General features: G+C 49.6%; 1 protein-coding gene across 4 annotated transcripts in view; it reads right to left on the bottom strand.

Annotated features, from left to right (window-relative positions):
* Nucleotides 1-26,425, bottom strand: part of IQSEC1 (IQ motif and Sec7 domain ArfGEF 1) — a 511,294-nt gene that overhangs the window by 459,802 nt on the left and 25,067 nt on the right. The gene's annotated exons all lie outside the window — the stretch shown is intronic.

The following is a 26,425-nucleotide window of genomic DNA, read 5'->3' as shown; positions in this document are numbered from 1 at the left end:
ACAAGAGGGCACAGCCTCAAGCTGCAGCAGGGTAGGTTTAGACTGCACATTATGAAACATTTTTCATGGAAAGAGTGGGATTGGAATGTGCTGCCCAGGGAGGTGGTGGAGTCACCAGTCTTGGATGGGTTTAAAGGTGGTTTGGATGCGGTGCTTGGGGCTATGGTTTAGGGGTGACCCTTGCAGAGTGGGGTCCATGGTTGGAGTCGGTGATCCTGAGGGCCTTTTCCAACCGGAATGTTGCTATGATTCTATGAATTCAGGCAAGCTCAAAGACCTCACAATGAAGATGCTTAGGTAGGTAAACAAGTGTGGCTAAAGGAAGATGACTTCCCCCAAACAAGCCAGAAATCCCACGTGGGCTGTGCTTACATTCAGACTGCAGACGTCACCTACCAAACCCCAGCGGCGAGTTCTGCAGGACTCTATTTACAGTGTCTCTTATCAGTGTGTTATTAAGCATCTCATTTTTACTCTCTGCATTTTCAGACTGCCACTTATATTAATTACACAAATTGCCAGTAATTACACAAATTATTACACGAATTCTATGACATCCATTTCCTCCTCTGGTAGAAACCGGTACCGACTCCACAACGCAGCGTTCGTCTCCATGTGTCACTGCCACCAGGCTGCTGCCCCCAGAGGGATGACTCAGGAAGCAATTGTTTAGGATTTGCTCTTTCAGTTTTGCCCATGGTTAAATTAAGTCTCACAACTCGGTGCTGATGGTTAGACCTATTTTCCACCTACCTCTGGCATTTTCACACGCTCCTTAACAGCCCCATTAATAGCTGAGCACTAACGTTCCCTTCCTACTCCCCTTCCTTCAAAGCTGCTGTTTGTATTATCCATGAAGCAACTCTTGTTCATCAAACTTTAACTACTTCTCAAACACATAAAGAACACAAGTCAGCAGCAGCAAAGATCCTCCACAGAAGGGTACTTTGCCAGCAGCTCAGCAGTCACTTAAAAATACAAACCCATTGTACCTTTAAGATCAAATCTAACTCTACCGAGGCTGGGGCTAATCCACAGCCCTCAGCACCACAGCTCTGTGTCTTGGAAACACCTCCAGGGATGGGGATTCAACCACCTCCCAGGGCAGCCTGTGCCAGTGTTTAAGAACCCTTTCATGGAAGAAGTTCCTTCTAGTGTCCAATCTAAACCTCTCCTGGTGCAACTTGAGGCCATTTGCTCTCATTCTATCACTTATGAACAGGGGGAAGAGACTGACCCCCACCTGGCTCCAACCTCCATTCAGGGAGATGTAGAGGTCTCCCCTCAGCCTCCTTTGCTCCAGACAAAACTAAAGAGCTTATTCAGTCAAACTAACATGGAAAGCCCTCACTTATATACCCTCCACTTACACATATCCTCCTCATGAGGACAGAGCAGCTCCAGATGTGGGGCCAAACCTGAAGGTGTCTGCAGCTGCTCTACTTCAACTGACAAGTGAACCATGCGGTTACCCTAGGGGTGTCTCCTAGGAGATCTAGTTTAGCAAGAAAAGGGTAGGTTAAGAGCTCAGCCTGTTCTGTTTAAGGCACAGTGCAATGGCCTGAAGGTGTCACTGAGCTAAGCATTTCAAAGACCACAAGTTCTTGTTGTAACTGGTACAACATCATGTACAGAGAGAAGTTACAACAGGCCAGGAGCTAACATCTCAGTATCATCCAGGAGCTGATGTTGCCTCCCATGACACTCTCATGGTTTCAGTTACCAATGTCCCTCCTGTTGACACATTTCACAGAATCACAGCAACATTCAGGTTGGAAAAGGCCCTCAGGATCACCAAGTCAAACCCAGAACCCTACTTTGCAAGAGTCACCCCTAAACCATAGCCCCAAGCACCACATCCAAACCACCTTTAAATGCATCCAGGATTGGTGACTCCACCACCTCCCTGGGCAGCACATTCCAATCCCACTCTTTCCATGAAAAATGTTTCCTAAACCTACCCTGCTGCAGCTTGAGGCTGTGCCCTCTTGTTCATTACCTGTGAGAAGAGACCAGCACCAACCTCTCCACAATTTCCATTCAGGTAGCTGTAGAGAGCCAGGAGGTCTCCCTCAGTCTGCTCTTTTCAAACTATCAAACTTTTCAAACCATGCCCAGCTCCTGCAGTTGCTCCTCACAAGGTTTATTCTCCAGGCCCTTCCCAGCCCTCCTCTGCCCTGGCTCCAGCACCTCCACATCTCTCTTGGAGTGAGGAGCCCAAACCTGAACACAACACTTGAAGTGTGTCCTCCCCAGAGTTGAGTCTCATGGGACAATCCCTGCCCTGCTCCTGCTGGACACAGCATTTCAATCCCAGCCAGGATGCCATTGGCTTTCTTGGCCAGCTGGGCACTCTGCTGGCTCCTGTTCGGTTGCTTGTCCATGAGCACCCCCAGGTCCCTTTCTGCCAGCAGCTTTCTAGCCACACTGCCCCAAGCCTGTAGCATTGCTTGGGGTTGTGGTGCCCCAAGTGCAGGCCCTGGCACTTGACCTGGTTGAAGGTCATCCTGGTAACATTGGCTCATCAATCTCTCCCAAAGACGGGTACAAGGTCAGATAAAGGGTGGGGGAAATAGAAGCAATAAGCACCTGGGATGAGAACAGCTGTAAGGGAGCAGGTTCCTCCTGCAGAATCCAGCTGCTTCTACATTGGCAGTCAGCTAAAGAAAAACAACTGCTATGTGGAAAATACAGCTTGGAACTGAAAGGGTGCACAACATCTGCTGATCCTCACCTAAGGACTAGTAAACAGCTTCATATGAGAACAAGTTTCTTCATGACTTCTAAAAAACATGGACTTCTAAATTAAGCTTGAAGCTTTGAAAGTCAAAAGGAGACAACTCCATCTATTTTTAAAGAGTCAACCCTCAAGCTTTGAAAGCTTGTAGGAGGAACACCATGAGTTGATCAACATCTCCTGAAAGCAGACACAGCACTGAGTGGTCCTTATAAAACTTCTCAACTGAAGGTTTAAAAGCCTGGTTGTGTATTTTGGTTTACAATTGTTTGTGTTTTACTGGAGACCAGTGGTCCACCTCTCCACGTGTCACATAGACATCTGTATGCCTGTGCCCATGCACCTCCAACACTTCACCATTTACCACAGTTAAACATCCTCCTTAAGAGAGTGGAAGAACAGTCCCAAGTTTCTCCACAGCAATAATACATTACTTGAATGCTGCTGTTAAAAGATCCAACTAACTTCAACCACCAGGCAGGGCTGAAACACATTCACAGACTCACTCACTGCATCGGGTTCAAAGGGACCCTTAAAGGTCATCTTGTCCAACCGCCCTGCAGGCAACAGGGCACCTCCAACTAGATCAGGCTGACAAGGGACACATCAAGGTTGATCTTGAATGTCTCCAGAGATGGGGCTTCAACCACATCCCTGGGCAGCCTATTCCAGTGTCTCCCCACCCTCATTGTGCACAGCTTCCTCCTGATGTCCAACCTAATCTGCCCTGCTCCAGTTTCAAACCATCACCTCTCATCTTATCCCCACAGGCCCTTCTGAACATTCCTGCCCCAGCCTTCCTGGAGGTCTCCTTCAGATACTGAAATGCAGCTCTAAGGTCACCCAGAAGCCTTCTCTTCTCCAAAATGTTTCTTAACCATTTGAGCACCTTTTCACCTTGCTTTAAGTCGTGAAGCTTTCCATCTTCAGACAGGTGGTAGCAACCACCTCTGTTTGCCACGCCGCTCAAGAAAGAAAATGAGAACTTACTGGAAGCAGAGAACAATGCACAAGGCAGACAGAAATACAAGGCCTTAGGGGGAAAAAATAATCACCAGAAAAACTCTGTGACTGTAACAGAAGGTTTGACTGGATTAAATTCAACATGAAAATGAGATTGCTGGCTTAACACATCCATCCGTTTGTGTGAAGAGGGAAGAGAATTCCTCTTTGCTTCCCCTCGCTCCTGACAGCTCAGAGGAGAAATTCACTTGGTGCTGACAACCCGAGCTGGTGCTAAAGAGGAGGACAGGCAAGTGCTTGGAATGCTGTAGCTACAATTCAGGTGGGACTGCACACAAGAGAGTTCCCTGCCCACAGAGCTTGCAGCAACCCTTCTTCAAAGGGGACTGGCTTGCAGCGATGTACAGCAGCTACTGCTTCCAGCAGCCGTCGCAGCCATCTAACAGCACTTGCTGCAACAAGTGATGAGCTACTCCAAGCCCCATTAACTGGAAATGTGTGTTTAGGAGCAACTCCTTCATCACTCTGATATTCCTAGCTGCTCACTGCTAAAAGCTGGCAAAGGAGCTGCTCTCCAGTAATTAGGTTCTTCACCAGCACAGAAAGAACAGGGCCTTTCCAACCCACTCACAGTAACGTTTGGGCTATTTTTAAATGTGCAGCCAATGTGTGCTTTCACACCAGTGCTGGCCAGGGGAGCTGCTGAAAGGCTGCAAACTGCAGCTCCACAGATTGGGACACCATAGACTACATGGAGCTGGGAAAACCCAGGCTAATTCTACCCAGATCAGCTACAGTAAGTGTTCTACCTGCTCTTAACCACCTCTGCCATTTGTCATGTTGCTAAAGCAGCCTTAGGTAGCAATTCCACTTAGAATCATTGAATCACAGAATCCAGAGCTCATCCAGCCCAACCCCTCTGCACTCAGCAGGGACATCCCCAACTAGATCAGGCTGCCCAGAGCCCTGTCCAGGCTCACCTTGAATATCTCCAGGGATGGGGCCCCAACCACCTCCCTGGGCAACCTGTTCCAGTGTTCCACCACCCTCACGGTGCAGAACTTGTTCCTCACATCCAATCTCAATCTGCTCTACTCTAGTTTGAAACCATTGCCCCTGGTCCTGTCCCTGCAGGCCTTTGCAAACAGTCTCTCTGCAGTCTTCTTGTAGCCCCCTTTTGGTATTGGAAAGTAGCTATTAGGTTTCCCTGAAGCCTTCTCTTCTCCAGGCTGAAAAGCCCCAGCTCCCTCAGCCTGTCCTCATAGCTCCAACCCCCTGAGCATTTTTGTGTCCCTCCTCTGGACCTGCTCCATCAGCTCCATGTCCTTCCTATTTTGAGGGCTCCAGACCTGCACACAGTGCTCCAGGTGAGGTCTCAGCAGAGCAGAGTGACAGAATCACCTCTCTGGATCTCTGGCAATGCTGCTTTGGATGCAGCCCAGGATGTGATTTGCCTTCTGTGCTGCAAGCTCACACTGCCTGCTCATGTCCAGCTTCTCCTCCACCAGCACCCCCAAGTCCTTTTCCTTAGGGCTGTTTTCTATGCCCTCCTCCCCCAGGCTGTACTGACAGTGAGGATTGTTCCAGCCCAGGTGCAGAACCCTGCCCTTGCTCTTGTTGAACCTCAGGAGGTTCACCTGGGTTCACCTCTGCAGCCTGTCCAGATCCCTCTGGATGCCATCCTGTCCCTCTGGTGTATGGACAGCACCACTCAGCTTGGTGTCATCTGCACTTCTTCCAGTCTGAGTAAGAACCAGCCCTTCAAGCCAGCACACAGCAGCATTAAGACTAGAGCTGCACATTTGTATTTTTGACAGCACAGTTAACTCTCAGTTGGTGTCTGTAATTTATTTCTCTATAGCTTTAGTAAGTAAAAGCCAGAACTCTGAAGTGTAAATTGCTAGTTAATCACACTCACAGATGATACTATAACCCAATAAGGAACTGCAAACAGCATTAGGATAAGGAAAAGTGACTACCTGTGCAAACCACTTAGACACTGTTATGGCTCTTCTGGCAAAAGCAGACAGTGCAATAGTGCTGACAAAGAGCCCAAGTTTGTATTGCCACAGATCATCATCAACAGGAGAAGCACTGCTGAGAAGCTGTCATGGTGCCCAGAAAAGCCAAGTTAGTCTTGCTTCACACTTTGCAATAGAAGAAGAAAGAGATGCCACTTGAGAAAGTGACCAGCCCTTCCTACTGCATAGAACCATGGAACTGCTTGGCTGGAAAAGGCCTTCCAGATCATCCAGCCCAACCATTCCCTAACTCTGCCAAGGCTGGGGCTAAACCATGGCCCTCAGCACCACAGCTCTGCCTCTCTGAAACACCTCCAGGGATGGGGATTCAAACACCACCCTGGGAAACCTGTTCCAGTGTTTGATGACCCTAAACCTCCCTTGAGGCCATTTCCTCAATGTCACTGGTAAGAAGAATCTGACCCCCACCTCAATCTAACCTCCTTTCAGAGAGGTGTAAAGTGAAGGGAGGTCTCCCCTCAGTCTCCTCTTCCCCAGATTAAAGAACCCCAGTTCCCTCAGCCACTAACAAGTGCAGACCCCAAGAGCCTGCTTGAAGTTACTGGACTTCACCTAATCAATTCCTGAGCTCACTAATGACCAGGTGTAGAACAAGACTTCTTACAAGGGAAGTGTAATAGAAGGCTTGCAGGGGGAAAAACAAAGAAGATTAATTCAAGCTATTCAGTAAGCAACCCAAGTGATGAAATAGGACAGAGCTCCCTGCAAGGCAATCTTAGAAGCCTGAGGGGGGGGAAAAACCCAAAACCAACAAAAAACAAAACACCACCACAATTATTGAGGAGCAGAAGAATTTCTTGTAGTATTTCATTGTGCTCTAATCAGCTTTAGCAGCTGACTTGCTGTGCTCTATGCTGCAGCAGTGCTGCAGCAACCTCACCTATGCAAAGGGTGCAGAGCATCCTACCTGACGGTGGCTCTGCCAGACTGCACTGGCAAGGCAGCACAGATTCATTTCCATATGTCCCTCCCTCCACAATACATGATTCACTGGGGGAAAAAAACATGGGGGGGGGGGGGGGGAGAAGGGGGGTGGTGATGGCTCCCAGGCTATTTTTAGAGGTTTGAAGCTAATCCAGCTCTGAGCTGCTCCAGCAGCGATGCATCCCTGCAGGCTGCGCACAGGCGCTCTGCCCAGGCTGCCACAGCAAACATCCTGCCCAGGTATTAGGAACACCAACCTCATCTTTGGAACAACTCAGGCTGCTGAATTCTGTGACAGCACATTGGGAGTTAGAAGGGACCTCCAAAGATCATCCAGTCCAACCCCCCTGCCAGAGCAGCATCACCCAGCGTAGTCTGCACAGGAATGCAGCCAGGTGGGGTTGGAAAGTCTCCAGAGGAGACTCCACAACCTCTCTGGGCAGCCTGCTCCAGGGCTCTGTCACCCTCACTGTGAAGAAGTCTCTCATCATGTTGAGGTGAAATCACCTATATTCAAGCTTGTATCCATTGTTCCTTCTGTTATTACTGTGCACCACTGAAAAGAGCTTGGCCTCCTCCACTTGACACCCCCACCCCTCAGCTATTGATAGACATTGATCAGATCCCCTCTCAGTCTTCTCCTCTCTAGTCTAAACAGCCCCAGGGCTCTCAGCCTCTCCTCACCAGGCAGTGCTGCAGTCCCTTCAGCATGATTGTAGCCTCCCTTGGACTCCCTCCAGCAGATCCCTGTCCCTCCTGAGCTGGGCAGCCCAGAACTGGATGCAATATTCCAGTGAAGTCTTAGGATGGCAGAGTAGAGGGGGAGGAGAACCTCCCTGGATCTGCTGGACACACTCCTCAGAATGCACCCCAGGATCCCATTGGCTTTCTTGGCCACCAGGGCACATTGCTGTCCCATGCAGAACTTGCTGCCCACCAGCACTCCCAGGGCTGCTCTCCAGCAGATCACCTCCCAGCCTGTACTGCTGCCCAGGTGCAGGACTCTGCACTTCTTGAACCTCAGTAGGTTGCTCTCTGCCCAGCTCTCAGTCTGTCCAAGTCTCACTGAATGACACAATTCTCCTTAACTACCTAGGACCTCAAAACTCAATTCTCAGGCATGCAAACCTCCTCCATGATCAGAGCCCTTGCCTATAAACCAAACAGACAAGGCACAAGTGACATGAAGCTGTGGCTTCAGATCTCAGCACTGCCCACTTCTTCCCACAGTTAGAAGCAGCAGCATCTCAAGTGAAGAACCAGTAAGGACTGCTCCAAACAGCTTCTGTTCTCAGAGGTACTGTGCAAGTGCTAATGCATTCTGCAGGCAGGGGGCTCCTCAGCCACCCAGTCCCAGCAAACAGGGCAGAGGGGACACACCTGCTTGTACTGATAGTGTGCACAAGGTGATGTGGGCAGGAACAATACCATAGAGTTGTTTCAGTTGGAAAAGGCCTCCAAGATCATCCAGTCCAACCATCAACTCAACACCACCATGGCCATTAAACCATGGCCACACATTTCTCAAACACCTCCAGGGATGGGGACTTCTCCACCTCCCTGGGCAGCCTCTTCCAATCCCTGACCACTCTTGCACCAAAGAAATTGTTCCTAATCTCCAACCTAACCCTCCCCTGGCACAATTTCAGGCCATTTCCTCTCCTACCACCTGAGATTAGGGAGAAGAAACCACCCCCCACACACACACTGCAACTTCCTTTCAGGGAGCTGTAGAGAGCAATGAGGTCTCCTCTCAGCCTCCTCTTCTCCAGACCAGACAACCCTCAGCTGCTCCTTACCAGCCCTTTTCTCCAGACCCTTCCCCAGCTTTGTTGCCCTTCTCTGGACCTGCTCCAGCCCTCAATGTCCTTTTTGGGGTGAGGGCCCAAACCTGAAGCCAGTACTCAGGGTGTGGTCTCACCAGCGCTGACTACAGGGACACAATTGCTTCCCTGCTCCTGCTGGCCTCACCATTGCTGATCCAGGCCAGGATGCCATTGGCCTTCTTGGCCACCTGGGCACACTGCTGGCTCATCTTCAGCTGCTGTAAACCAGCACCCTCAGCTCCTTTTCTACTGGGCAGCTTTCCAGTCACTCTGCCCCAAGCCTGGAGCATTCACAGTGACCCAAGTGCAGGACTCAGTACGCAGTTTTGTTACACCTCCTACAACTAAGCTCAGCTCATCGATCCAGCCTGGCCACATCCCTTTTGAGACCCTTCCTACCCTCCAGAAGATCAACAATTCCACCCAATTTAGTGCCATCTGCAAACTCACTGATCAACACAAAGAGAATTACCCCCAGTACTGACCCTAGGGAACACCACTGGTGACCTCTGGGACACGTTGAGAAGCGCTGCAGTGTGACTTCTGTTGTCCCACAGCAAACTAAAGTCAGAGCCAGGGAGAGATCCCACCATCAGTGTGGGTGCACTAACCCTGTCCTGCTCTGCAGGAAACAGCAGCTGTGCCATCCCCTAAAGGGCTGTGCCCTGCAAACACAGCAGATGGTTCTCAAACCAGCTGAAGCAAGACACAAGATTCACTTGAGAAAAGTGAGCCCCAGAACCAGTGGCCTTTAGAAATGAACACTAAACTCTCATCTTAACTGTCTTCCAAATTCCTATTCCCCTGCTTCCTGCCACAGAGACATTTATTCACGTACAGTGAAACACCAACAGGGGAAGGGACTTCACCCACACACTGAGGCAGAGAAGAAACTGCTGTTAAAATGTCTCTTCCTCTCTGAAGAATATTCTGGAGGCACTCTGTTCCTATGGTGATGAGGTCCTGCCTAGGGGAGGAAAACCACTGCCTAAGAGCAAAACACACAGGATGAGGGCTGAAGGGGCTATAAGCACACCCTGGATCCAGAGCTTTTTGCTTTGCTCAGATGTGATGCCTCCCTTGAGGATATTTTTGCCTACTACAAAGATCCAAAGGAGTTACACAGCACCGATTGGAATTGGAAGAACCATTTTATCTCCAACAGCCATTCAAACTCCACCTCTATTAATACAACTAATCTAATAAATGTATACAATAATCTAATCAATGTCTGAGGGTCAGGAAGAAAGGAATGGGGACAGCCTCTGCTCACTTGTGCCCTAGCATAGGACAAGTGGCAATGGATAGAAACTCCAGCACAGGAGGTTCCACCTCAACATGAGGAAGAACTTCTTCGCTGTGAGGGTCCCAGAGCCCTGGAGCAGGCTGCCCAGAGAGGTTGTGGAGTCTCTTTCTCTGGAGAGATTTCAACCCTGTCTGGATGTGTTCCTGTGTGACCTGTGCTGGATTCCATAGTCCTGCTCTGGCAGGAGGTTGGACTCAAAGAGCTCCAGAGGTCTCTTCCAACCCCTAACACCCTGTGAACTGGATTCTATTGGGAGCATTTAAGCTGTTGTAAAAAGCAACCAAATTGAAGTTTCCAAATCAAATCCTGGGTTGGATTTGATTTGGAAAAGAGAGGTTTTCCCTGGTTTTTAAAGAGGTTTCTACCTCTTTATATTTAGGCTCCAATGATACAAGGAATATAGAAAAAGAGCAGCCATTTAAAGCACTAAGATAATTCTCCCCTCATCCACACCACCTTGTGAGTTTATTTTGCCTCTTTCACAAGGAGTTTGCATCTGTTGGAAGTACCAATATTTACTGGGAGACAGGTGAGTAAACCATGGCAGGAGGCAGCCCTGCTGATGTGCTGTTAACAAGGACTGCTGATGGATAAAAGCAGTTTCTGAGTGGGTTTAAAAATCCAACACAACTTTACCTTGAGAGACTGCTCTGGGCCGTGGAGTTTTTTGCTTCTTAGAACCATAGGATGGTTGGGGTTGGAAGGGACCTCTAAAGGTCATCCAGTCATTGAGAGACTGCTCTGGGCTGTGGAGTTTTTTACTTCTTAGAACCACAGGATGGTTGGGGTTGGAAGGGACCTTTAAAGGTCATCCAGTCCAACCCCTCTGCAGTCAGTAGGGACATCTGCAATGAGATTTTCACCATCCCTGGAGGTGTTCAAGAAACACGTGGACATGGCACCTTGGGACATGCTTTAACAGCCACAGTGGTCTTAGACTGAAGGTTGGACTCAATGACCCTGGAGGTCTTTTCCAACCAAAACAATTCTGTGATTCTAGAGCAGGTTGCTCAGAGCCCCACACTACCTGACCTGGAATGGTTCCAGGGATGGGGTGTCTAATACAGCTCAAGTTCATATAATCAACCAGGTTGGAAAAAAACCTCAGAGATCATCAAGTCCAACCTATTACCTAGTAGCTAACACCTCCTGACAACCAAACCATGGCTCCAAGTGCCACATCCAAGCCTTTTTTGAACACCTCCAGGGATGGGGACTCCACCACCTCCCTGGGCAGCACATTCCAGTGGCAAATTACTCTTTCTAGGATGAACGTTCTCCTCACTGGGCAACCTGGGCCAGGGTTTCACCACTCTCAGATCTAGTCTGGATCTCCCTTTTAGTGTAAAGCCACCACCCCTTGTTTCAGTAAATGGATTAAAAATAGAAGAGACCACAGCACACAACTGCTTTACTCCAGAGGCAAAGCCAAGTGTCCCACAGCAGTGCAAGAGCCCCAGGGCCACAGTTGATGCAATCTCTAACTGAGAAGCTCTTCCTACTATTTCCCAGGCTTTGGGCAAGTTCAGATCACAAACACACCCAAAGCTGTTGTTTTCATAAGGACAAGTGGCAAGCTGGCACAGCTCCTGTGTGTCATTGGAAATGAGACTCATGTTGGATGTAGGAAAGCAATTCCTTCTGAACATTTGCCAGCTTAGGTTTTCCTTCCCTTTGGCTCCTCTACTTTCCCACAGACCCAAATAAAACACCCAGCCAGTTCTTGGAGGAAGAACGTAAATAGGGCATCCAGTAGATGAGCTGCTAGGAAGGCTCTTAACTGTCCCATAGTTTCCACAAGCATGTACAAAGAGTTTTACTGGCTCAACACACCCCACACCCCCCCCGTTGTACAGAGGTGAATGGACAAGTACAGGGGAGCTGTTTGGAGAAGGTAAGAAGGAGCCTTCAGACATTGAGCCTGAACCTGAACAGAAGAGATCTGTCACACTTCACTGAGACATAACTGGGTGAGAGAAAGTAAGCCATATGCACACACACAGATACTTCATAGCATAACTACAATACTCATGCCCAAAGCCTCACCTTAAGGTCTCTATTAACAACTCTGTCAGTTTCAATTGCCCTGCTTTTCACAGAACCATACAATTGTTGGGATTGGAAAAGCTCTCCAAGATCATCCAGTCCAACCATCAACTCAACACCACCATGGCCATTAAACCATGGCCCCAAGTGCCATGGCCACACATTTCTCAAACACCTCCAGGGATGGGGACTCCACCACCTCCCTGGGCAGCCTCTTCCAATCCCTGACCACTCTTGCACCAAAGAAATTGTTCCTAATCTCCAACCTAAGCCTCCCCCCTGGCACAATTTCAGGCCAGATCCTCTCGTCCTATTACCTGAGCCTAGGGAGAAGAGACCAACTCCCACCTGGCTCCAGCCCCCTTTCAGGGAGCTGTAGAGAGCAATGAGGTCTCCTCTCAGCCTATTCTCCAGACTAAACAACCCCAGGTCCCTCAGCCTCTCCTCACCAGCCTTGTTCTCCAGACCCTTCACCAGCTGCTTTGCCCTTCTCTGGACCTGCTCCAGCACTTAAATGTCCTTCTTGGGGTGAGGGCCCCAAAACTGTCCCCAGCACTCAAGGTGTGGCCTCATCAGTGCTGACTACAGGGAGGAAAAATCACTTCTCTCCTCCTGCTGGCCCCACCACTGCTCACCCAGGCCAGGATGCTGGAGGCCTTCTTGGCCACCAGGGCACACACTGGCTCATGTTCAGCTGCTGTCAACCAGCACCCTCAGCTCCTTTTCTGCTGGGCAGCTTTTCAAGTAGTCTGCTCTGAGACTGGAGCATCCATGGGGTTGTCATGACCCAAGTGCAGGACCCAGTACTCAGCTTTGTTAAACCTCCTACAGCTGACCTCAGCTCATTGATCCAGCCTGGCCACATCCCTTTGGAGAGCCTTCCTACCCTCCAGAAGATCAACAACTTGAATCCCAAGTTACACTCAGCCAGTTATTGTCACCTGATGAGAAGCATTTACTCAGAGGTTTGGCCAAGCCTAAATAAGGTCTCTTTAAATAACTTTACCCTGGTCTCAGTGGCAAGCTAAATGGGGAAGGCTGGAAATGGGTCACACTGGTGACATAACAGAAGTAGCTCATCACTACCTTGTGTCTGGGAGTGCTGAGAAACAGGGATTGATGTAACCTGGATAATGCTTAGTTTATAAACTGCTCAGAGATCCTCCAGCACCGGGGCACTCCAGGTCTGCTCCAAAGCCTGCTGAGTCTTAATATATCCCAGGGCAGGGGGGGAGAGGGGTGTGGTGTGGAGAGACAGGAGGAAGAATGGCTATAAACCAAACATTTGCATGTGATAAACAAAAGCAGCTGAGCATCTAACAGAAGCCTCTTTCAGCAGATGAAAATGACAATTCACTGCAGCCACACTCACTGCATGTTGCTGGTAAGGCTCCTGCAGAACATCTCTCTGGTGCCTCCCTTCAAACCCACGATCTGCTTCAACCTCAAGCTTGCAGTGAGGAGCTTCTCTACAAATTGAATCCCTTCCCTCACACTCCTGCCCTTAATGTGTCAAGTTTTTTGGCAAAGGCTTCAGCAAAGCATTCTCCTTTGCAAGCAAAAATAGGGACCAGTCTCTCACTTCTGGCACTTCACAGAAGCCAAACATTTCCCCCCACTCCCCCCAGCATTAAAAGTTAGGATGTGCCACAGTTTAAAAACTATCTCCATCTAAAAGTAAGAGCTGGAATTCCAAAGTGTGACTGTAGGAGGTGGGAGTTCAAATGCTAAACACAGCGAGACACCTCTCCAGGTAACAACACTTCCTTACCCTCTTTTTACACCATGCCTGGCCTCAGTCCTCAGCCTGTGCTTTGCAAGGTGACTGAGCTCCCCAGCTTCCCATTCTGTTGCAGATCTAGAGGGTTGCCCTTGTTTTGCTTTTATTTCAGTCAGTGATGCAGTGAAATGACAAGAATGCCTGGAAAAATCTGAGAGAGCTTTTACCCACTGCTCCCCACACAATTACTTTAAAAGACTTTGCCCAGCTGCCAGCTTCTCCCCTTGACAGCTGGCTTTGGCTTCCCTCCTGCTCATGGACTGGCTTCTCTCCACAGCTGGCAAGCTTCAGTCAGAAGCTGGAAAGACATTCACTTGGAGCAGAATGGAAGCTCTTCACAGTTGCTTTTTCTTCCTTTTCAGTCTCAGACACTGATTTTGGGTGACATCAGCATGCTTCATGTACACTGGATGCTCTGGACAGCAAGGAAAATCACACAGAATCAACCAGGTTGGAAAAGACCTCAGAGATCATCAAGTCCAACCTATTGCCATGGCTCCAAGTGCCACATCCAATCCCTTCTTAAACACCTCCAGGGGTTAATTCTGTGATGGTGACTCCACTACCTCCTGGGGCAACACATTCCAGTGGAAGAACTTTCTCCTCACCTTGAGCCTAAACTTCCCCTGGTGCAGCTTGAGACCCTGTCCTCGTGTTCTGGTTGCTTGGGAGAAGAGACCAATCCCCACCTGTCTGCAACCTCCATTCAGGAAGCTGTAGAGAGCATTAAGGTCTCCCCTGAGCCTCCTCTTCTCATGGTGCACAGCCTCTGCACCGACCTTCAGGCACACCAGTGCTGAAGTACTGACAGTACTCCCAGTTCCTGGTTATACATCCCTGGAGGTGTTCAAAAAACATGCAGGAATGGCAGTTTGGGATGTGGTTTAATGGCCATGGTGGTGTTTGCTTGACAGTTGGACTCAACCTTAGAGGTCTTCTCCAGACAAAATATTCTGTAATTCTATGATCCTATTCCAGCAGAACCCTTAGAGACACTACCACCAGTAGTCCCACTGACTGCAGTAACTACTTGGGTGCTTCAAGTTGACACATTTTGAAGGATTAGCCCTGTGTGATGCTAAACTTCAACTGAATTTGCTATGAGAGAAACTAGACACTAGGAGTCACAGAACTGTCAGGGTTGGAAGGGACCTCAAGGATCAGCCAGCTCCAACCCCTCTGCCATGGGCAGGGACACTTCACACTACAGCAGGTTGCTCACAGCCACATCCAGCCTGGCTGCAAAAACCTCCAGGCAGGAGGCTTCCACCACCTCCATGGGCAGCCTGTGCCAGTCTCTCACCACCCTCATGGGGAACAACTTCTTCCTAACATCCAATCTGAATCTACCCACTTCTAGTTTTTCTCCATTCCCCCCATTCCTATCACTCCCTGACACCCTCAGAAGTCCCTCCCCAGCTTCCTTGTAGCCCCCTTCAGATACTGGAAGGCCACAAGGAGGTCTCCTCAGAGCCTTCTCTTCTCCAGACTGAATAGTCTCAGCTCTCTCAATCTGTCTTCATATCAGAGCAGCTCCAGCCCTCTGCTGATCCTCATGGACATTTTCTGGACACCTTCCAGCACTTCCAGATCTTTCCTGTAATAGAGGCTCCAGCTGTGGTCTCACCATAGTGGAGCAGAGGGGCAGAATCCCCTTCCTGGCCCTGCTGGCCACACATCTCTTGCTGCAGCCCAGGCTCTGCTTGGCTCTCTGGGCTGCAATTGCTCACTGCTGGCTCCTGTTGAGCTTCTCAGCTCCCTGCACCCCCAAGTCCTTTTCTTCAGGGCTGCTCAAACTGTTAAAGTAACTGTGCAGAAGTGTTTACTCCTAACCAAGGCCTTGAGCCACCAAGTGAGGTCTTGGGCAACCAAGCCTAGCTGAGAGTCATCCCTGTCTGCTGCAGCCACTATTCTGCCAACAAGAGCTGGGATGCATGCAGAGTGCATGGGATTGTGAAATACTGTCTAGCTGACCAACTGCATGCTGTGAAGATCAAAACTAACATTCCATGTGTGCCAACAATATCCTCACATTGGCTCTCTGTGATTGGAACATGATGCAGAAGCCAGCTCCTTGACAGGCTGGGACTTCTCACTGGGGAAAGATTTTAGCTCATAGATGTGGTTGGGTTTTACTGGTTAAGGGATTGGTAACAATGAGTATAAAAAACAGCCACTCTGAGCAACAGAACAGATCTAGGGGGCTAGGGCTGCTAGGGACTACTTCTTCTCTCAGTTAGCTGCTGCTGCTCTTAAGGGCTTCCAGGACAACTTCTGTTAAGGACACTGTAAGACTCTGTAATGCTGAGGATTCTACAACACTGTAATAAAGACTTCACAGAATCACCAAGGTTGGAAGAGACCTCAAAGATCATCGAGTCCAACCTGTCACCACAGACCTCATGACTAAACCATGGTACCAAAAGCCACATCCAATTCCCTCTTGAACACCTCCAGGGATGGTGACTCCACCACCTCCCTGGGCAGCACATTCCAATGGCTGACACCTCTCTCACTGAAGAACTTTCTCCTCACCTCCAGCCTAAACTTTCCCTGGCACAGCTTGAGGACTTCTGAGATTCTCTGCTCTCTGCACTTCTGGAATTCCCTTGCTGCTGCAGTAATGGAGTTTGCACATTTGTCACCCAATGGCTCCTGCATCAGGGGACTGCAACATCAGTCCATGGCAGGAGGGTTGGATTAGATGACTTCTGAGGCCCATTCCAGCCTAAGCCATTCTCTGAGTCTAACAGCCTTCACTTTTCAGCTCCTTTAAAACCCAAAGCAGTTGCATTCACAGTTTTAAGGTAAATACAGAGGAGCTGTAAGGTCATCCCCAGTTTTGGAGCATTTTGCTCCACAAGAAGCCATCTCCAGCAGGGTATGACAGCCCTCAGTTAGTCATTTCATTGCCTAGTAAATTATTCAAGCACCATCCCAATTTCCAAGACAAAGTGGGCTGCTAAATACATTTCCTGTGTGAGCACCAATACTGGATTATTCTTCAACACCCATTGTGAGTTTCCAGCACAGCTATGTGTTCTTCCACATCAAGAAGTGCCTGCTGTATTATTAATGAGCAGCTCTCCTCTTCCCCAGCTGCAGCTCTTGCTCAGAATGACAAAAAAGTAACTCATGCCACAACTCCAAAGATTCCCCCCCAAGCAAGCCCAGGCCTTGCTGCTTTGTATTGACAACACTTTGCTCCACCATGCCCTCAGCTGCTCCTGCACCCTCAAATCACTTCCCTGCTGCTGACGTGCAGCTTGTTGATCTCCCCAGAAACTTCACCTCCCCTCCTCACCCTATGCTCTGCACTAATTCCCTCCAACACCAACGAGCCCATGTGCAAGGGCTGAGGGCTAGAGGCTTGTCAGGACTTTGTATCATTTAGCACTATTAACTTTGAAATCTAGTCTCATTCCACCTCCTGCAAGCCAGACTTGAGTTAAGCTGATTTGCCAGGACAGGTTACACCACACGGCCCTGAAGCACACGATCTGGAAAACAGGAGGCTTAGCTATAAAAAGGCACAGGAGAGCACAGGTCCAGGGTCTGCTGCTGGAACACACAGAAGATGGCAGAAGAATCATCACTTCAATATCAACCCTGCATTTCAAGTTCACCAGGGTAAGCTCACCGCAATCCAAACAAAATGAAGTCAGCAGCGACACAAATATGCAGCTGCATTTAGTCTGCAGTTACTGAGAGAGGTGTTAATTGCTAGCAGAAATTGAAGTCCAGCAAAGCTCTGCCAATATGTGCACCAAAACGACAGCAAAGTGTCAGACTGTCACCCATGGCATGGGTAATTAAAGGGATGGGTAAAATCCATTAGCGGGTCACCCACCACCATAGAATTGTTTGCGTTGGGTAAGATATTTAAGATCCAGTTTCCAGGTCTAGCAAGGCTGGGGCTAAACCATGGCCCACAGCACCACAGCTCTGTGGGACTGACATGCCTCCAGGGATGAGTATTCAACCACCTTTCTGGTGGCTGAGCTTCCAGTGCAAACGATCAGTGCTGTCTGCTTTAAAACATTACAGCCACCCCACTACCATGGAATCATTTGGGTTGGAAAAGCCCTTGAAGATCATCCAGGCCTGCCATTCCCTAACTCTGCCAAGGCTGGGGCTAAACCATGGCCCTCAGCACCACAGCTCTGTGGGACTGAAAAACCTCAAGGGATGAGGGGGTCAACCACCTTCCTGGTAGTCGAGTTTCCAGTGCAGAGAATGATCAGTGGTATCTGCTTTCAAACGCTACAGCTACCCCACCACCACAGAACTGCTCTGCTTGGAAACGACCTCCAAGATCACACAGAGTCACAGAATCAACCAGCTTGGAAAAGACCTCAGAGATCATCAAGTCCAACCTATCACCTAATACCTAACACCCCTTCACAACTAAACCATGGCTCCACGTACCACATCCAATCCATTTTTTAACACCTCCAGGGATGGTGACTCCACCACCTCCCTGGGCAGCACATCCCAATGGCCAATTACTCTTTCTGGGAAGAACTTTCTCCTCACCCCGAGCCCAACCATTAACCCAGCAATGCCAGGTCACCACTAAACCATGGCCCTCAGCACCACAGCTCTGTTTCTGAAACCTCTCCAGGGATAGCAGCCTCTTCCAAAGCCTGACAACCCTTTGGGGGAAGAAATCATTCCTCATGTGCAACCTGCCCTGGTGCTACTTGAGGCCATTTCCTCTTGTCCTGTCTCTTGTGACTTGGGAGAAGAGACCAACCCCCACCTCACTGCAACCTCCTTTCAGGGAATGAGAGGGTCAGCTTCCTTTTCTCCAGACTAAACACCCCCAGATCCCTCAGCTGCTCCTCACCAGCCCTGCTCTCCAGAACCTTCACCACCTGCTCTGCCCATCTCTCAACATGCTCCATCCCCTCAATGTCCTTCTTGGAATGAAGGCCCCAAAACTAAACACAGTACTCAAGGTGTGGCCTCAGCAGTGCCCAGGACTGGGGCATGATCACTGCTCCTGCTGGCCACACCATTGCTGATCCAGGCCAGGATGCTGGTGGCCTTCTTGGCCACCTGGACACACCCTGGCTCGTCTTTATCCAGTTGTCAACCAGCACCCCCAGGGCTTTCTGTCCTGGGCAGTTTCCAGCCAATCTGCCCCAAGCCTGCAGCATTCACGAGATTGTTGTGACCCAAGTGCAGGACCCAGCACCTGGCCTTGTTGAACTTCATCTCTTTGGCCTCAGCCCATGGATCCAGCCTGACCAGAGAGCCTCCCTACTCGCAAACATGATCCATCCCCAGCAAACAACCAGAGCTCTGGCAGCTGTCCATGTACATTAATCCATGTTTTGCACCTTTGGTACTCACACCACTTGGTTTAAAGCAAGTTCTGTTTGCCAGCTCTCAGGCAAGCAGGATACAGAAAAAACAGCAAAATATCTATGCACTTAAGGGTTGTGAAGAGCTCCAAATAACTACCATCTAGCTCGGCTTACACTTATCAGAACATCATCACATTCAGAAAGATGACTAAATTGCAGCTTATCTCTCAGCTAGAATTTCCCCTCATGATTCCACCAAGAATGCTACATGAATATGAGACATGGACAGACTGAGAGCTGGGCAGGGAAGAAGCTAATGAGGTTCAACAAGAAGTGCAGAGTCCTGCAGCAGCACAGGCTGGGAGGTGATCTGCTGGAGAGCAGCCCTGTGGAGAAGGACCTGGGAGTGCTGGTGGAGAACAAGTTCTGCATGGGACAGCAATGTGTCCTGGGGGCCAAGAAGGCCAATGGGGTCCTGGGGTGCATTAAGAAGAGTGTGTCCAGCAGATCCAGGGAGGTTCTCCTCCCCCTCTACTCTGCCCTCCTGAGACCTCACCTGGAATATTGCATCCAGCTCTGGGCTCCCCAGTTCAGGAGGGACAGGGAGAGAGTCCAAGGGAGGCTACAAGGATGCTGAAGGGACTGCAGCACTGCCTGGGGAGGAGAGGCTGAGAGCCCTGGGGCTGTCTAGTCCGGAGAGGAGAAGACTGAGAGGGGATCTGATCAATGTCTATCAATAGGTGAGGGCTGGGGGTCAGGAAGGAAGGGACAGGGACAGCTTCTACTCACTTGTGCCCTGGGATAGGACAAGGGGCAATGGATGTAAGCTGCAGCACAGGAGGTTCCACCTCAACATGCAGAAAAATTTCTTCACTGTGAGGGTCCCAGAGCCCTGGAGCAGGCTGCCCAGAGAGGTTGTGGAGCCTCCTTCTCTGGAGCCTTTGCAGCCCTGTCTGGATGTGTTCCTGTGTGACCTGTATTGGATTCTATGGTCCTGCTAGGGCAGGGGGTTGGACTTGATGATCTCTGGAGGTCCCTTCCAACCCCTAACATCCTGTGATTTGTGATCAGGTGAATGCTGTTTACTGCTAAGGACTCTGCTAGTTGAGGAGCTGCATCATCTACAGCAGGTTCAAATTATCTTGGTCACTTCTTTTGGAGATTTAAGCTCCAGGCAGTGTACTGCACAGCCTGAGCATCCAGTACTGGTTCTGGAACAGCCACCTGAGCCCATGGAGCTCAGTAAGGGACAAGAACTTCAGGCACTTCAGAGCTTTGAGACACTGCTGATGTTTACTCAGTGCTTCTGTACCCAATTTCCACCACTGAAGTGTTCCAGAATGGAGCAACAAATTCATTCCTAAGCAGGCTGCTCCTTGCTCTCATTGTCTCGTTATGTCACCATGATCTCTGGCCTCAGCATCCCTCACAACACTTCGATAAGTGATCTTCTAACTCATGTGTGAAAGAAGTCTTCAATTCTCTTCCTTACCAGCCCTGACCTTTCAATTTGTAAGTGCTAAATTGTCTTTTAATTCTAAGTATTCCTCTCCAGACTCATCAGTTAGTGGTGAGCTTGCCACTAAAGGTAAACTTGCTGTACACCAGCTGAGCAGAAAAATCAGTGGGTTTAGGCAAGCTGATCCCATCCCTCCTGAAATCCAGGCAGTTGTTCAACACCTTCAGCTTTTGCTGAGGTGGATACAAAGGAAGAACTATCTACAACCCTCAGCATCTGTAAAGGTTGGGAACCTATTCCTTAAATAACTGTAGACAGAGCATCTGATCTTCAGATCACAGAATATGAGGGGCTGGAAGGGCCCTCCAAAGATCACCCAGTCCAACCCACCTGCCAGAGCAGGATCACCTAGAACAGATCACACAGGAACACATCCAGGCAGGTTTTGAATAGCTCCAGAGAAGGAGACTCCACAACCCCCCTGGGCAGCCCGTGCCAGGGCTCTGTCACACTCATAGGGGAAAAATCTTTCCTCCTCTTCCCATGGAACTTCCTCTGCCTCTACTTCCACCACTGCCCCTTGTGCTGGCATTGGGCATACCCCAGCAGAGCCTGGCTCCAGCCTCTGGGCACTCACCCTGCACAGCTTTAGCAACAGCAGTGAAGTCACCTCCCATGCTGCTCCTCTCCAAGCTACAGAGCCCTCAGCTCCCTCAGGCTCTCCTCCTGAGGAAGATCTTCCACTGCCTGCAGCATCTTTGCAGCTCTACGCTGGACTCACTCAAGCCCCTGAGGTCCTTCTTGAACTGAGAGACTCAGAACTGGACACAAGATTCCAGATATGGCCTCACCAGGGCAAAGTAGAGGGGCAGGAGAACCTCTCTGACCTACTGACCACAGTCTTTCTAATACAGCCCAGAATGGCTTTCATGGCCACAAGAGCACATTGCTGGCTCATGGTCAACCTGCCATCCACTAGGACCCCCAGGTCCTTTTCCCCTTCACTGCTCTCCAGCAGGACAGTCTCCAACCTATCCTGCTCCATGGGGCTGTTCTTTCCCAGGTGCAAGACTCTCTCCTTGCCCTTGTTGAACTTCATCCCATTTCTCCCTGCCCAGCTCTCAGCCTGTCTAGGTCTGGCTGAATGGCAGCACAACCCTCCTGTGTCAGCACTGCTCCCAGTTTGGTGCCATCAGCAAACTTGCTGACAGTGCCTCTGTGCCCTCATCCAGGTCATTGATGAATACATTGAACAGCTCTGGTCCCAGTACTGACCCCTGAGGGGCTCCACTACACACAGGCCTTCAACTAGACTAAATCCCATCGACCACAACTCTCTGACTTCTTCCCTTCAACCACTTCCCATCCGCCTGAGCATCCAGACCACACTGCCTCAGTTTAGCTGCGAGGATGCTGTGGGAGACAGTGGCAAATGCTTGACTGAAATCAAGAGGAACCACAACCTCTGCTTGAAAAACACCTCCCAGTACTGCCAACAGGAACACAGTGGGAATTTCTGACTTTGGATTAAACACAATTTCCAAGCAAGATCAGTCAGTCTCAGGCCCTTTTAACCGTGTTTCATGTTCTCCAAATTCCTCTTCTGGAAAGAGAAGCAGCAAGCAAGACAAGACTCATGTTTTCTGGGTTAACTGCTCAGGAAGGATTTTCTTCCCTTTCTCACAGAAAGAACAAGGGTTTTTTGCTAATGCCAAGGATCCACCACCAGATGGTTCCAGTAAGAAGCAGCAGCAATGTAACTCGGTTTGCTACACCTACTTCATGAAACTTGCGTTTCAGCAACGCTCTCGAGATGTGAATGGCAAAGCTCCATCTGAAACTCTGCTGCAGGCTCTGCTGCCTGCATTTGCAGGCATTCAGGATTTAGTCCCTCAGCACCTGATGCTTGGAGCTCACAGCCACTGCAAAATTGTGGTTGGGAGCACACAGCATAGAAAGCAGCACGCTAAATAAACTCATTGCTGGATGCCATTCTTGGTCACTCAAGCAGAAATTGGCAGCTCAAAGGAACAAGCAGAACACAGCCTCAACAATTTTCATGAACGTATTTCCTTGCCAGGAGCCCAGGATACTGAGAGTCCCAGGGTAAAAGTGAAGAAGAGGAGGCTGACAGGAGACATCGCTGCTCTCTACAGCTACCTGAAAGGAGAGTGAAGCAAAGCTGGTGTTGGCCTCTTCTCCCAAGTAACCAATGACAGGACAAGAGGAAATGGCCTCAAGTTGCACCAGGAGGGGCTTAGGTTGGACATTAGGAACAATTTCTTTACTGCCAGAGTGGTCAGGCATTGGCACAGGCTGCCCAGGGAGGTGGTGGAGTCACCATTATGGAGGTGTGTGGCAATGCCAGTGACGCAGTGTGAGCAACCTGGCAGTGCAGGCCTAGAGCCTGACATGGCAGTAGGCCATGCTCAGCACAAGTGCAGAGCCAGCTAGCAGCGTAGCAAAACAGTGCTGTGCCTGCAGCATGGAACTAGAACAAGGCACTGGTAGCTATCAACACAGAAAGTTATCTTGGGACAACAGGACAGGCACCTGCATCAACAACCTCGTTGTGTCATTAGTAGTTGGACCAATAATCTATAATAGTGCAATGTGTGGTCACTCATAGGGAACCAATGAAGCCATGCCAACGAGGCACTCTGAGTTTGTAGAAGTTGTAGAAGTTCCCTTGCTATGCACTTCTGCCTTCCCTTTCTCCTCTTCTTCTATGCTTTACTTTACTGTGCTATACTGGCACCACAGGCCTGCAGTCCTGGAACAATAAAGGAACAATACTCGATCATATTGGTCAGCCGTATTGATTCCAATCTCCGTCGTCTATAGAGCTGTTCAAGAAACCTGTGGCCATGGCACTTGGGGACATGGTTTAGTGGCCATGGCAGTGTTGGGCTGAAGGTTGGACTTGATCTCAGAGGTCTTTTCCAACCTTAATGATTCTGTGACTGGCACACATCTGGTTGATCCATTCACTTCATGATAAGCAAATGTAACAGACAACAATTCCCGTCGCTTTCCCTTGTTTGGGTCTTTTGGGGGGGCTTTTGAGTAAATGCTTTGGTGGAATTGTTGCCTTTCTTTTCTTTTTTGTTTCTTTTTTTGGTTGGTTGTTTTAAATATTAAGTCCAACTAACAGCAAATTTCTTGCTTATGCCTTTTCCTACTGCGAAGCTACAATTCCCTCTTTAGCATAGCTTAGGTACTCAAGTTTAGAACAGAACAGGACCAGACCAGGTTGGAAAAGACCTCAGAGATCATCAAGCCCAACCTATCACCCAACACCATCTAATCAACTAAACCATGGTTCCAAGTGCCACATTCAGGCTCTTCCTAAGCACCTCCAGTGATGGTGACTCCACCACCTCCCTGGGCAGCACATCCCAAGGGACAATCTCTCTTGCTGGGAAGAATTTCTTCCTAACCTCCAGCTTAAACCTCCCCTAGCACAGCTTGAGACTGTGTCCTCTTGTTCTGGTGCTGCTTGCCTGGGAGAAGAGACCAACCCCCACCTGGCTACAACCTCCCTTCAGGGAGTTCTAGACAGCAAGGTCTCCCCTGAGCCTCTTCTTCTCCAGGCTAAGCAAGCCCAGCTCCCTCAGCCTCTCCTCACAGGGCTGTGCTCCAGACCCCTCCCCAGCTTTGTTGCCCTTCTCTGGACACCTTCCAGCAGCTCAACATCTTTCCTAACCTGAGGAGCCCAGAACTGGACACAGGACTCAAGGTGTGGCCTAAGCAGTGCTGAGCACAGGGCACAATGACTTCCCTGCTCCTGCTGGCCACACTGTTCCTGATGCAGGCCAGGATGCCATTTGCCTTCTTAGTTTCCTTGGCACACTGCTGGCTCATGTTTAGCTGCTGTCAGCCACTACCCCCAGGTCCCTTTCTGCCTGGCTGCTCTCCAACCACTCTGTCCCCAGCCTGTAGCACTGCCTGGAATTGTTGTGGCCAGACTTGTGGCAGCACCATGTTTGGTAGAGTCAGATAAAGGCTGGACTAGTTCTGAAAGGCCTTTTTATAACCTAGCTGTGAATTTTCAGTAAGTCCATCATCTGCTTCAAACATTGTACAGCAGCAAACCACTTCTGAACTAGGACATTGATTCAGAGCTACCTACATCTGCAAGGAGCTGCAACTCAAGGAAGTCTGCCCACTTGGTATTCCTTACCAGATGTAACAAAAGAGACTACCAAAAAAATCAGCTAAATCAAGAGAAGTTGATTTTTAAGAACACACAGCAGAATGCCAGGATATGTGAAATGATTTCCTTGAGGCTCCTTCCCATCTGGTATTCTATGATAAACACCACTTGTAGAAAAGTGTTCTCCATGACAGCAGTGAAAAATAAAAAGCTGCCTTCAACTTCCAATACTTGAAAGGCCAAAACGAGAAGACAATCCCTCCAGTTTATAAAAGGGCCACTTAAAGGTCCTTTAAAGGCTGAGGTGCAACTGTATTGGGATGTTTAACGTGTTCAGAACACCACCACTACAAAAAAACACCCACCCCAAACCCACAAGCTTCACTGAGTTGCTTAGCCAAATATGCTGCAGAGAATACATGAAAAATGATTTCTTAAAATACAAAGAGAGCTTTCAGGATACCACTTGTGCCCCATCACCCCTGCTTGCCAAGCTCTACAACATCTCTTTTCAAGGAGGGCAACAAGAGGCCTGTACAACTACAAAGGCCTGTGGTAATAGGACAAGGGGCAATGGCTTCAAACTACAGCAGATTAGATTTAGATTGGATGTGAGGAACAAGTTCTGCACCATGAGGGTGGTGGAACGCTGGAACAGGTTGCCCAGGGTGGTGGTTGAGGCCCCAACCCTGGAGATATTCAAGGTGAGGCTCAACAGGGCTCTGGGCAACCTGATCTAGTTGGGGATGTCCCTGCTGACTGCAGAGGGGGTTGGACTGGATGAGCTTTGGAGGTCCCTGCCAACCCAGACCATTCTATGATTAGAGCCATTTCAGAAAGCAGAGGGAGCCAGCCTCTCTCCACCCCTAGCACCAGCCTCACACTCGCTGCTGTTCAAGACAGGCAACACTTCACAGCACAGGAAGGCAGGAGAGGAATGAGATAATTTTATTCTAAGAATGAAAAACATCAAGAATTAGAATAATGATGCAGTAAAGGCTCATTCTAAGATGCAGTGAAAAGATTAAGATTAATTTCTCAACATCTTCTGAGCCACCCAACAGTTTGCTGTTGGATGTTTGCTGTTCGCCACCCAACTAGCTCTGGGATGTTGTACCCACTCCGTGCAACAGCCACAGAATGCTTTGCTGGATCCCAGAATCCCAGCATGGGGGGTCTGGAAGGGACCCCTAGAGATCATCCAGTCCAGCCCCCCTGCTACAGCAGGGACCCCACAGCAGCTTGCCCAGGACCACAATGGCCAGGGGGGGTTGAAATCTCTCCAGAGAAGGAGACTCCACAACCTCTCTGGGCAGCCTGCTCCAGGGCTCCAGCACCCTCACACCACAAGAAATTTCTCCTCCTGTTCAGATGGAACCTCCTGAGTTCCAGTTTGTGCCCACTGGCTCTTGTCCTGTGACTGGGCACCACTGGCAAGAGCATGGCTCCATCCTCTTGCCCCCCACCCTTCAGCTCTTGCTGAGAATTGCTCAGCTCCCCTCTGGGGCTGCTCTTCTCCAGGCTCAACAGCCCCAGGGCTCTTTGCTCCTCACAGAGATGCTCCAGCCCTCTCAGCATCTTTGCAGCCTCTGCTGAACTCTCTCCAGTAGTTCCCTGTCTCTTGGAACTGGGGAGACCAGAACTGGACCCTGTTCTCCAGCTGTGGCTTAGTAGGACTAAGTGAGGAAGGTCAGAAGGACATCAGTAGCTGGTTTGCCATCTTTGGTTGCCTAAGGTAAAATCCAGCAGAAGCTGTGAAATCCACCAGCATCAGGAGGAGATTTCTGGTGATTTTGTGTGGTGCTGCTTTGGGATTTTTACAAAGCAAAATGAGCAGGAAAATGGAAGGGAAGTTTTCTGAAGTACAATCTATT

This window comes from Melanerpes formicivorus, unplaced genomic scaffold, assembly GCF_026170545.1.
Source record: "Melanerpes formicivorus ecotype bairdi unplaced genomic scaffold, bMelFor1.0.p_v2 SCAF_66, whole genome shotgun sequence".
Taxonomy (NCBI): Eukaryota; Metazoa; Chordata; class Aves; order Piciformes; family Picidae; genus Melanerpes; species Melanerpes formicivorus.
This window is presented reverse-complemented; position numbering and strand designations above follow the sequence as displayed.